The sequence below is a fragment of the Macrobrachium nipponense genome, chromosome 3 (assembly GCF_015104395.2).
Source record: "Macrobrachium nipponense isolate FS-2020 chromosome 3, ASM1510439v2, whole genome shotgun sequence".
In the NCBI taxonomy this organism is placed as follows: Eukaryota; Metazoa; Arthropoda; class Malacostraca; order Decapoda; family Palaemonidae; genus Macrobrachium; species Macrobrachium nipponense.
This window is the reverse complement of record NC_087202.1, coordinates 28961032-28974163: the sequence shown is the minus strand read 5'-3', so window position 1 is coordinate 28974163 and position 13132 is coordinate 28961032. Positions and strand designations below refer to the sequence as shown.

Sequence of the window (13132 nt, the reverse complement as noted above, 5' to 3'; positions counted from 1 at the left end):
TTTAATGAGATTAAATTCTCACTCATTCAAAAAGGCCCAGAAGTCACAATTGATATGACAAATTTTCTAAGACAATTTGTATTTTTCATAGCTACAAACCTGAGGCCTTAAAAATAGGATAATTTCTAGCGCCTAGCTGGATCCGGTTAAATCGCAGATGAAAGCAAGGAATCTTGCGAGATCTGGCAATGCGTGCGTATATTGGGTGAAGAGTGGTCAAGGACCACGCAACCATGCCACTGCGTCAAGTCTTTCCCAACTCAGGATGTCTTAGCAGACAAGAGGGGCGGCTGGAGGTGGGCAGTGCAATATAAAGACCTCAGGTTTGTAGGTGTGAAAAATACAAATTGAACAATAGGTTAGACTTATACTTGGAGGGAGGTACAAGACATCCTAAACCGGCTGGGGGCCTACCCACCAGTCCAGCTCCAGAAGAAATAACTTCAAGAGAGGGACTGAAGCCTGTGAGAAGCTAGATACATGATATACAACCACCCAGACACTGAGCGACATACAATGATATATGGGAGAATAATTGCATTGGGAACCAAAGAGAAACTTTGACTGTCCAATAACAAACCAACACACCAGGGTTTGTTACTACTCCCAATTCCCCCTTGCCAAGGAGGGGAGTATGTGCTACCAAATAAGGGTTGGTTATTTGCATACCAAGTGACCAAACTATCAGTCTGACTACCTTACTCACCTGTATCAGACGAGTCCAACGAATGATGTGTCTGTTCCTTAACCCGCCCAAAGGAAGAAGGAAAGGTACAAAAGATCCACACAATCATATTAGGTAAGATACAAATGTGCCCTGTTAAGGGCAATGATGAGTAACACAATCTGTTGGGCGGCCACCACAGGACCCAGGGAAAATGTGTCCATAGATCTGTGGGCAACATCCTTAAGATAGAAAGAGGTGAACATGGAGTGGCATACCAAGTACCAGTGTTCAGCACACTATGTACAGCCAAGTTCTTTTTGAAAGCCAGAGAGGGACCAGTACCCTTAATGTAATGCGCTCTAGCCTGCACAGACGTGGCAGCAGAATCATCAAGAGTCATTTATGCCTGTCTGATGGCTTCCCGTATCCAAAAAGAGATATGTACTGTGGCAGCCAGCCCTAAGGTGCTGTGTCCTTTTAAGATAGCAATGTAGGTCCTGGACAGGACACAACAAAAGTTCTTGAGCATCACCACCCACAAAGTCATTCAGTGATGGAACGGAAAAGAAAGTGAACCTATCATCGTGCACAGAGGGATTCTGGGTCTTGGCCATGAATTCCAGGACAAATTCGAAGGATTCTTGACCCCCAACCCCTGGTGTGCTTCACATAATAGCTCAGACCATGCAGCTCTCCCACTCTCTTCGAAAATGCCAAGACCAGGAGGAAAACTGTCTTCAGCATCAAGTTCCTGTCAGATGAGTGATGCAAGGGCTCATGTGGACCCTTAGTGAAGCTTCTCAGAAACAAGGAAACAACCCACATCGAGGGCTTGAGCTCCCTAGGAGAACTCAATTGCACAAACCCCTTAACCAGCAAGGAAAGTTACTAGGACGAGATGTCAATACCTCTAAGGCGTAACACTAAACTCAAGAGCTGCCCAGTAGTCTCTAATGACAGAAGCAGACAAACGTTTCTCATCTCTGAGGAAGGTTAAAAGTCTGCTTTGTGCTCAATAGAGGTTCCAAGTGGAGAAAAACCCCGTTTATGACACCAATCATAGTAGATCGCCCATTTGCCTTGGTAAACTGCAGAGGTCAACTTTCTGAGACTGCTGGACATATACCCTGCTGGTGTCTGAGAAAAGCCTCTTGCTCGGAAGAGATACTTGATAGCCTCCAACTGTGAAGAGACAGGGATTCTACTGACTGGTGGGACCTTTCTGCACGCAGCTGATGCAGGAGATGCTGCCAAGGGGGAATTTCTGTTGAAACCTTCGACAACGACGACAGCAGATCTGGAAACCATTCCGCCTGAGGCCACAGAGGGTCTACCAAAGTCATCCTGAGACCCTGTAAGCTCATCAGCCTGTTCAGAACTTGACGGATCAAACATAACAGAGTGAAAGCATAAACCTAAAGGATCTAGAACCACTGAACAGAATATCTCCAGTTTCCTGTTGAACTGGGTCACAAAAAGGTCCACTCTGTGCCTAGGATGTGATCCCAATGACTGAGTTTGTCTGTGACCACATTCTGTTTGCCTGGGATATACCTGGCTGAGAGCTCTACCAAATTGCTGACCGCCCACTGGTGAACCTCGATGGTTCAGGTGTGACCAGTGTTGTCTGACATGAGAACAACAGAATGACCCACCACTTTCTCCCAAAACTCCTTCATTACCCAGGAAGGCTGCCTTCAACTCCAAGACATTGATATGTCCCCTGCTTGTCCTCCAAATGCCTGAGGCACTGAGGCCGCCTAAATGAGCCCTCCAGCCTGCAAGGGAGGCGTCTGAAAACAGAAGGAAGTCCAGTGGGAGAGAACTCAGAGGGACACCCTTCAAAAGATCTTCTCTCACTTCCAGAGACAGAGGTACCTTTAACAGGGGTGAGTTCCCCACCAGAGACCAGAATTCCCCGTCTTCATTGAAGAGACCGAAGATGAAGACGCTCATGAGGGACCAGCTTCTCGAGGGAAGACAAAACTCCCAGAAGCTGCTGCCACTGATGAGCTGACTGATGTGGTTGTGACAGGAAGTTGCACGCTACCACTTGCAACGTCTCCAACCTCTGATCTGACAGGAAAACTCTTGCAACCGCCATATCAATGACCATGCCCAGGTAGAGAATCCTTTGACTGGGTACAAGTTTTGACTTTCCTGGTTGACCACATTGCCCAGTTCTAGACAAAACCGAAGCAAACGATCTCTGTCCTGCATCAACTTCTCCCTGGAACCTGCCAAGACCAACCAATCACCGAGGTACCTCAGCAAACAGATCCCCTGAGCATGGGCCCAAGTTGAGACAAGAGACAAGACCCTTATAAACACTTGAGGGGCTGTGGTCAGCCCAAAGCACAAGACTTTGAACTCGAAGACCTTGTCTCCGAGAGAGAAGCAAAGGAACTTCCTGGATGTCAGATGAATAGGGATCTGGAAGTATGCATCTTTCAAATCTATTGACAGCACGAAGTCGCTTTCCATCACAGCTGCCAAACTGAACGTGGGGTCTCCATCTTGAACCTTGTCTTCCTTATGAAGTGATTCAAGGTGGATAAGTCGATCAAAAGTCTCCAACCTCCCAATGCCTTGGGCACCAAGAAGATGTGACTGTAAAACCCTGGAGACTGACACACCACTTCCCCCATCACATCCTTGTCCAGTATCTTCTGCACTTCCTCCCGGAGAGCCAAGAACTACTCAGAATCTGGAGGATACACCCTCCTGAGCAGCAGCTTGTCCGAGAGAGGGGGAGAGAAGTAGAATGGCAGTAGATACCTCACCTGAAGGACATCTACCACCCACTTCTCCGCCCCATAACTCTGCCACTTGGCCCAATGGCCCACCAGGCACCCCCCCACCCGTGGCACAGGAGAGGGAGAGGTGCCTAACCTACCGACAACCCCCTTTACCTCGGCCCCTAGGGCCCCTTCTCAGCTAAAGGAACGGGAGCGAAAGAGATGTCGGTCCTCTGACCTAGGCTGGGATGAACGGGGAGGCCCTGCTGAAACCAAACTCCTCGACAGCTTACCAGGCGACGATCTTCATGACTGCTGCTGGGCGGGTGGGGGAGGAGGAGCCGGACGTCTCCGAGGACAAGACTCTGACTTAGATACAGCCTGGTGCACTGATCTGACCTTTCTGTCAGCCCGGCGCCGGTCTATCACATCCTCCAGCTCGGTCGGAGGGAACAGAAATTGTGATTCCAAAAGATCTCCATTCCTTAAGGCCAACAAGGATTCAGGGTCAACCAACCTCTCCATCCTGGATAAAGCTGCGTCTCTTCTAATCAGAAGACGGTTAGCCCATAAATTAACACTAGGTGAGCCAGATACAAAAACACTGTGCCTCTGGACTGCAACAAACTGGCAAGAGAGAAAGCACTCACCAACCCCTTTGCATAGACCAGAAGTCCAGCCAAGAAACCGTCTGGAACATGGAGGCTGCCGTAGACTCCAACGCTGAGGCATCCTGTGGAGACGAGGACGGAGCCACTGACCTCACCTGCTCCAAAGTCAACCCCGGCTTCAGACAAATGATGTCCGGGTTAAGATGACACGACATGAAAAAAGCAGGGTTCGTAGCATAGTACTTCCTATACCTCATGAGAGGCGGGGGTAGCAGCTTGGAAGAGCCCCTAGAGCAAAGCAAACCGTCCCGATCTGAAACAGAGGCGTTTACCTTATGTAAGACCGACTGGACGTGCCCTGACAAGGGAAGTTGAAACAATGATTTGGCATAATGCGTAGCTCCCAGCAAGGTTTCCAAGTAGGAAGGAGTGCAAGACGACCGAGCCTGAGTCCTACTCCAAATTTTTTAATCCACGGATGAGATCGACAACTTCTGTAAAGGAAGACAAAAACTCTTGCGTCTCCCTCCTCCTGCTCTGGCAACGGAGAATGACGATGAGAAGGGTGTGCAGGCTTATCTAAAGCACCTTCCTCATGGAAATTAATGGAAGAACCAGCAGCCAAACAGCCTGAAACACCAACTAACCTGTCTGGGCTGAATCCAAGTGCCACCTCCTGCGATGAACCAACCACAACACTAGGGACATCACTACGCACTCTCTAACATGGCCGCGTACAGGCACAGGCATGGCAGACATATGAACGTGTGTCGGTGAGGAATCCCAAACACTCGAGATAAATGAGAATCCCTTGGAGTCGAACTCCTGGAAGTACGAGGGAGAGGGGCAGGCAAACACTACTGCTGCACTAACTCCGCGCTCCCAGCCTTCGACCTCTTGACAGGCGCCTTGAGATCCTTACAGCGATGAATAGGGCCTGGAGAAGAAGTGGAAGCACATGCAACGTACACGAACAGGGAGGTTGCAACACGCTTTCAACTCGATGCAGAGGACAAAGCAGCCACTGCAGATCGCATAGGGGAAGATACACTAACACACTCCGAAACACCAACACTCTCAGGAACACGGATGTGCTGCTCCTCACTCACAGACAAAGAAAGGGCAAAGTCCTTAGCTCCAACACTTGATACGCCGACACGGCGATGGGGGAGAAGAGATTGTGTAAGGAGCCAGTGCTGTCTGGCTCCTTACACAATCTCTTCGCAGGAGGCGGGGGTGATGCAACACGCTTGCTTCCAGTCCTCCCAGCCGACATGGCAGCCAACTTATCTTTTAAAACATAGTTCAGTCTCTTAAGAACCGCTTGGCATAAAGCCTCAGATGGATCAGCAAGAGAAGGCTCCGACGACATGAAAAGGAGATGCAGCAAACTGTATGGCAGAGATGTCACGGCAGCAAACAATGACAACATAGATGAATGATGCAGTGCAGCAGAGACAACTGGGAGTCATGTCATCGATGGAAGTGACGTCGTAAGTGGCAATAGCATCACCTCTTTCCCTCAGTCCGAACGGGAAGCAGACGCCACTGGCAGAGGGATGCAAAAGGAGTGACCCCGTGATGTCACTAGCAGGGCTGACGCCACGGTTTCCCTCCGACTCGAAGACGTGGCAATCGTCAATGGCAGAGCAATAAAAATGGCTGACCTCTGCTACCCACGAAGACAAGGCCAGGAGGAATGGGAATGGCCTGGACAGCATGACGAGGGGGGTAACCCAAGTGTCCCTCAAAGCCCCGCCATTTTGGACGCCTCTGACTCTGAAATAAAAGACATGGATGAAAAAGCCTCCTCCTTCTCAGGAATCAAAATAACTCCCAAAGAAGGGGTGACATTACATAAATCAGCCTGAGGGCCTCCCGATACTTCCAACGACGAATCGATGGAAGAAAAGGAAGGGGACAAAGGCACAACACTAGCATGTGGTGTGATAGCAGCAGGAAACGAAGCATCAGGAAGAGGAGAAGAAAAACCCTCCCACAAAGGAGGAGTAGAAACCATACGATCCTCCCTCTTACTATAAAATAACTTGCACTGCCCTCTAGGCCATGCACGGCATTCCAGGCAGGGATTCATTATTGTACAAACATTAGAGCGACACCTACTGTAAGTGACGTGTGGGTCGGTCGCAGCCGAAGCCAAAAAATGAGAACACGGAAAACCTGGAGTTCTGGGGAACACATGTTGATAAGGCAAAGATGGAGCAGAAGCAGCCATAATAACAGCACACACACACACACTAAAACAAGCGAAACAGGCAATGAACCGGGTAAAGGCCGAGAGAGGTCAACCACAACTCTCGTCCAGGTGGTTAAGAAAAGACTGACGCGGTGGCGTGGGTGCGTGGTCCTTGACCACTCTTCACCCAATATACACACGCATTGCCAGATCTCATAAGATTCTTTGCTTTTATCTGTGATTTAACCGGATCCAGCTAGGCACTAGAAATTATCGTATTGTTAAGACCAAAGGTTTGTTCGCTTATGAACAACATGCAGTTTTTACACTTAAGTTCAACATGTCAGAGGCATGGTACTCTTTCTCGCTCTATTGACCAGAAAGAGAAATTCAGGTATGGTGAACTCCAGTCAGTTAACCCTTAAACGCCGACTGGACGTATTTTACGTCTACATTTTTTGTCTCTCGGGTGCCGACTGGACGTATTTTAAGTCGACATACAAAAGTTTTTTTTAAAATTCGCGGAAAAATACTTTTAGGCCTACCAGCCAAAAACTCTTGAATCACGCGCCTTGGGGGAGCTGGTGGGGAGTTTCACGGATCAAGGTGTTGTTTTGTTTACAATCGTTACGCAGGCGCGCAAGCGCAAATTTCTTTCTTGCCGCACTAAAAAGTATCTGTGACACATCTCGGAAATTATTTCGTCACTTTGACATAATTTTTGTACCATTTTAAATTAGCCGTTACATGGAGTATTATATATGAAAATGTGCGGATTTTTATGTAGAATACAACTAAAAAATACTCATGATTGTAGCTTTTATCTGTTTTGAGATATTTTCATATAAATAACGATGTGCCAAAATTTCAACCTTTGGTCAACTTTGACTCTACCGAAATGGTCGAAAAACGCAATTGTAAGCTAAAACTCTTATATTTGTTCATGAGACTTACTTGGCAGATATATATATAGCTGTATTCTCCAAAGTCCGACAGAATTTCAAAACTCGCGGCACACGCAGTGGGCGGCCAGGTGGTAGTACCCATTTCCGCCGCTGGGAGGCGGATATCAGGAACCATTCCCATTTTCTATTCATATTTTTTCTGTCGCCGGTCGGTAAACACCTGTTTACAGACCTCCGCCCAGGATTTTTGGATTTGACTCGTTATAAGTATCTGGATTGACTTTTGGTTTTGACTCTGGATTGTTGGATTGGCATACGCGATAGTGGACTGTTTTTGGATTTTGGATTGGCTTTTCTATGAACGTGATGTCGGGATCAAGTTCAGTGAGCTTCAGAGTGTGTGTGAGGAGTGATTGCAAGGTGAGGCTACCGAAAGCATCGGTAGACCCCCACACAGTATGTATGGGGTGTAGGGGGCATGTTTGTTTGCTAGTTGATCGTTGCATTGAATGCAAAAGTTTGACTGAGGATGAATGGAAGGTGTATGAATCCTATCGGCGTAAGTTGGAACGCGATAGGATCAGGAGGTCTTCCTCTAAGAGCGGTTCTACGAAAGGTAAGGGAAGTAACATTTCGCCTATATTAACACCAGTAGAATTTGCTTCACCTAATCCTGTGTTGTTGCCTGAGGGCCCTAGTTCTGTGTCTGGAGAAGGTAATGCCCTTTCTCTGATTCTAGAGTCATTGCGCACTCTAGAGTCCAAAGTGTTGGCCCTTGAAAACGGCTCGAGTAAAGTTGTGTTGATCGTGCCCCTAGTGTTTTGTGGCAGGTGGGGGCGTCAGATCGGCCCCATAATGCCTCTAGGTCTAGACCTCTGTCGGACTCCCAGACCTCAGGGTGGGCCTGTTCGAAAAAGCCTCAGAGGGTTCGGGGCTCCCCCACCGATCTGGCGTCCCTTCGGCAGGACCTGTTGCTACTTCCCAGGCTGCCAAGGAGCGTGCTGCAGGCTCGCATCCTAAAGGACTGTTTTTCGTCCTCCGAGGCGCCCTCCCCGCGCAAGGGGTTGGAGCTTTCGGAGGTAGTGACTCGCGTCCGTTGAAAAGGACTTTTCCTAGGGAGGACGCTTTACGTCCCCTCTCTCCGCTCTCGTTGCGGTCTTCGCCTGCGTCGTATGACGCGTTTCCTCCACAGAAGAGAGGTAGGACGTCGTCCGAGGACCGCGACGCTGAGAAGCGCTTCTCTCGCGCCTCGGAGAGGCAGGTTGCTGTTCCTGTGAGAAGGAAGGAGGCGTCCCCCCGCCCCTCGTCTTCTCGCAGGCGCAGCCCTTCACCTCCTCTCGGTTCTTCACCTACGAAGAGTATTCTTGCGTCGCTTCAAGACCAATTGTCGACCTTAATGGCTCGGAAGACTCGCCCAGCAGCAGTTGAGCCTAGCGAAGGAAGGACGCTAGACTGCCTGTCAAGAGGACGAGGCAGTCTCCTTCTCTGTCTCCTCGTTCGTCGCTGTCTCCGCCCCCGCGCGTCAGGACGGCTTTGAGGACGCTCGACAGGACGCCTTGGGGACGCGTTTGAAGACGCTCGGCAGGACGCTTTTGAGACGCTCGTCGGGTTGCTTTGTTTGACGCTTTTTGCCTGTGGAGAAGGCTTTTGAGAGCGCTCAGAAGGACGCTTTGAAAGCGAAAGCTGGACGCTTGAGCGTCAAACGTAAGGACGCTCCTCGAGAGAGACTTAGAGTTTCCTCTCTTGACGCGCAGCGAGGTCAGGACGCTCTTCGTTGTTCGAGCTCTAAAGATCGACAGAAGGTCGGTCGCTTTGAAGAGGCGGATGTTAGTCTTCCTCGAAAGCCTTTGTTGAAGGCTAGACCCGTTGGGCGCACGCCCTCTCCAGAGGTTCTATCTCCTTTGCCTCTTCGGGAGGAAGGAGAACATAGTAGTCCGGCTGACTCAGTGGAGGAAGAACAGCCGTCAGTTTCGTCGGTTTCCGACTACAAGGTGCTGGTACGACTTTACGTTCTTTGTTTGGGGAGAAGTTCCAGCCTGCAGCTCCTAGGTCTCCGCCCTCTCAGTTTTCGTCCTCGAAGTCGGGCAAGGTTTCGGAAGTGGTGGAGATGAAGACTTCCTTGTCCACTAAGAGAGCATTCAAGAAATTGCAGGACTGGATGGAACGTCGGAAGGATCAGGGCAAGTCGACTTTCGCCCTTCCTCCTTCAAGACTTAGTGGGAGAGGCGGCATTTGGTATGAGACCAAATCGGAAGTAGGAATTAAGATCCCGTCTTCTTCCCAAGGGGACTTTGCTAGTCTGGTAGACGCCCAGAAGAGATCCCTTTTGTCGTCCGCGAAGATTTCTTGGACACCAACGGAGATCGACCATCACATGAAAGGTCTGTTAAAGACTCTGGAAGTCTTTAACTTCCTAGACTGGTGCCTAGGAGTCCTGGATCTTCAATCTAGGAGTCCTGATTCTTTGAGTCTGGGGGAGCTGTCCAATGGGTGTTGTCATGCATGGACAAGGCCGTCAGGGATGGTTCGGAAGAGTTAGTGTCTCATTTCGGCACTGCTTTCCTCAAGAAGAGAGCGCTCTTATGCAATTTCACAGCGAAGTCTGTTTCTGCATCGCAGAAAGCAGAGCTTCTCTTTGCACCTCTTTCGAGCCATCTCTTCCCCCAGGCTATGGTAAGGGACCTGGCAGTGAGCCTACAAGAGAAGGCACCCAGGATCTCTTGGCCCAGTCTTCTAGACGTCCTGCAGTCCCTATCACGTCGTCGTCTGGACGACCTCCTAGGAAGGTTAAACCCTTTCGTAGCGCTCCTCCCTCGAGAGCTGCTCCTCGAGGGAGAGGACTTGCAAGAGGAAGAGGTTCCTTCAAACCTAAATCCTCTAAATGAGAAGAAAGTCCTTCAGATGCCTGTCGGAGCCAGGCTAAAGTTCTTTGCGGGGGCGTGGAGAGAGAGAGATACAGATGCGTGGTCCCTCAAGATAGTAGAACAGGGGTACAAGATCCCCTTTGTAGACCCTCCTCCTCTTTCAACGACTCCCAGAGATCTTTCCCCGTCGTATCAAGGGGAGAAACAGCAGGTTCTTTTAGATCTTTTGGAACAAATGATCTCGAAAAGAGCGGTGGAGCAGGTCTTAGACCTGGGGTCACCAGGATACTACAACAGACTTTTCCTGGTACCAAAACAGTCGTCGGGGTGGCGTCCAGTCTTGGACGTAAGCAGCCTGAATCTTTTCGTAGAAAAGAAAAAATTCAAGATGGAAACACCTCAGTCGGTTCTAGGAGCCTTAAGACCGGGCGACTGGATGTGTCCTTGGACCTACAGGACGCATACTTTCACGTGCCTATCCACCCTCTTTCAAGAAAGTTTCTGAGGTTTATGCTAAGGGACAAAGTTTGGCAATTCCGAGCCCTTTGTTTCGGTTTAAGCACGGCACGATGGTATTTACCATGCTCATGAAGAACGTAGCGAGATGGTTACATTCTGCAGGAATAAGAGTGTCCCTGTATCTCGACGATTGGCTGATCAGAGCATCGTCAGAAGAAAGGTGTCTGAAGGACCTTCACTTCACGTTGGCCTTGGCGAAGTCCCTGGGACTTCTAGTCAACCTCGAAAAGTCGCATCTGACCCCAACACAGTCCACGTGTATCTGGGGATTCAGATGGATTCAATGGCTTTTCGAGCGTTTCCGTCCCAGGAACGACAGCTGCAAGGCTTAGAGAAAGTCTCGGCATTCCTGGGGAAGGAAGCTTGCTCGGCGAGGGAATGGATGAGTTTCTTGCTGGGAACCATTTCCTCACTGGAAAAGTTTGTTTCCTTTCCCTGGGAAGACTACACCTCAGACCTCTCCAGTTTTTCTTAGCAGACAAATGGAGAGTCAGAGAGGATCTGGATGCGACCCTTTTCATCACCAAATCGGTGAAGAACCATCTAAGATGGTGGTTAGATCCTCGGAAGTTTCGAGAGGGTTGTCCCTAAAGCTTCTGAGCCCAGAACCTAGTGTTGTTTTCCGACGCTTCGGTGTCGGGATGGGGAGCAACACCTGGGAGGGGAGGAAGTGTCAGGCACCTGGAGGGGGGAACAGGTGTCCTGGCACATCAATGTAAAGGAACTAGCGGCGGTTTTTTCTGGCGCTACAGTTCTTTCAACAAAAGGTTGCAGAGAAAGTAGTCCAAGTCAACTCGGACAACACCACAGCCCTGGCGTACCTAAAGAAGCAGGGAGGTACACACTCCCGTCCTCTGTTTTATTTAGCGAGGGAGATTCTGCTGTGGGGGCAGATGCGAGACAAAGGATAAGGATCCTGACGAGATTTATCGCAGGAGTCCAGAACGTCAGAGCAGACCTTCTCAGCCGACAAGATCAGATCCTGCCGACGGGATGGACGTTGCACCAGGACGTCTGTCCGAGAGCTCTGGAGACTGTGGGGGTGTCCGTTAGTCGACTCTTTGCGACGTCGAGAACAAAGAGGTTGCCTCTTTATTGCTCTCCTGTGCTGGATCCGGGAGCAGTCGCGATAGACGCACTGCTCTGGGACTGGACGAGACCTGGACTTTACCTATTCCCCCTATGATCTTGAATGGAGGGAAAGGCGATATAAGGAAGTTCGCGGCATCGGAGGGGACGAGGTTGACCCTGATCGCCCGATGTGGCCCGCGAAAGAATGGTTCACAGAGGTAATGTCATTCATCATAGACTTTCCGAGGACATTGCCCTGGAGGAAAGATCTACTCAGACAGCCCCACTTCGCAAGATATCACCGAAACCTCTCCGCTCTGGGTCTGACTGCGTTCAGACTATCGAAAAACTGGCCAGAGCGAGAGGTTTTTCTAAAGCAGCTGCAAAGGCGATCGCCAATGCTAGGAGAACGTCCTCGAGAGCTGTTTACCAGTCGAAGTGGGCTTCCTTCAGGGCATGGTGTAGAAAGGAGGGAATTTCCTCTTCCTCTACCTCTGTGAGCCAGATAGCCGATTTCCTGCTATTTTTAGAAATGTGCAGAAGCTGGCGGTCCCGACCATCAAGGGATATAAGAGCATGCTGTCGGCAGTCTTCCGACACAGAGGGACTAGACCTGTTCTGATTAACAGGGATCTTCACGATCTCCCTGAGATCCTTTGAGACAATCCAAAGATACCTCAGGCGAGGCCTCCTTCTTGGAACCTGGATTTAGTCCTTAGACTGTTAATGTCGAGTCCTTTCGAACCTCTACATGAAGCGTCTCTTAGGAACTTGACTAAGAAGGCTCTTTTCCTAACTGCTCTGGCGACGGCGAAGAGAGTTAGCGAAATTCAGGCCATTTGTAGGAGAGTGGGCTTCAAAGGGGACAATGCTGTCTGCTCTTTGAGTCCCACTTTCTTAGCAAAGAATGAAAACCCGTCGAACCCTTGGCCAAGGAGCTTTGAAATCAAGGGTATGACAAGCCTTGTGGGCCAAGAACCTGAGAGAGTCCTGTGTCCTGTCAGGGCTCTAAAGTTTTATGTCCACAAGACTAAAGAAGTACGAGGTCCCTCAGATAATCTCTGGTGTTCGGTTAAACGACCCGATATACCGTTATCCAAGAACGCTTTGGCGTTCTTTCTGAGGGACGTCATTAAAGAGGCTCATTCGTCTTCCACACAGATCGATTTGAGCCTCTTGCGAGTGAAAGCTCACGAGGTCAGAGCTGTTGCAACCTCGCTTGCCTTCCAAAGGAACATGTCGATCAAGGACATCCTTGACTCCACCTTTTGGGGAGGCGCAATTCAGTAATTCGCCTCACACTACTTGAGAGATGTGAGAACGATATACGAGGACTGTTGTTCTCTTGGGGCCATACGTTTCTGCAGACACAGTCTTGGGGGCTGAAGGTAGCTCTCTCCCTATCCCTTAGTTAGGTTAGGTTAGTTTTTAGTTGATGTGTTTTTTGGTTTGTGGTGAGGCTTTGGTGAAGACCTCCCATCTTTTAGCATTAGTGTTTCAGGGGGTCTTTGTTAGTTGGTCAGGTGGTGGTCAGTTGCTTCGTTGCCCTCATTTGTATGG

The 13132-nt window shown here is 49.7% G+C and overlaps 1 protein-coding gene across 1 annotated transcript in view; it reads left to right on the top strand.

The window, feature by feature from the left end:
• LOC135221680 (centromere protein K-like) overlaps positions 1 to 13132 on the top strand; it is a 132556-nt gene that overhangs the window by 76184 nt on the left and 43240 nt on the right. The gene's annotated exons all lie outside the window — the stretch shown is intronic.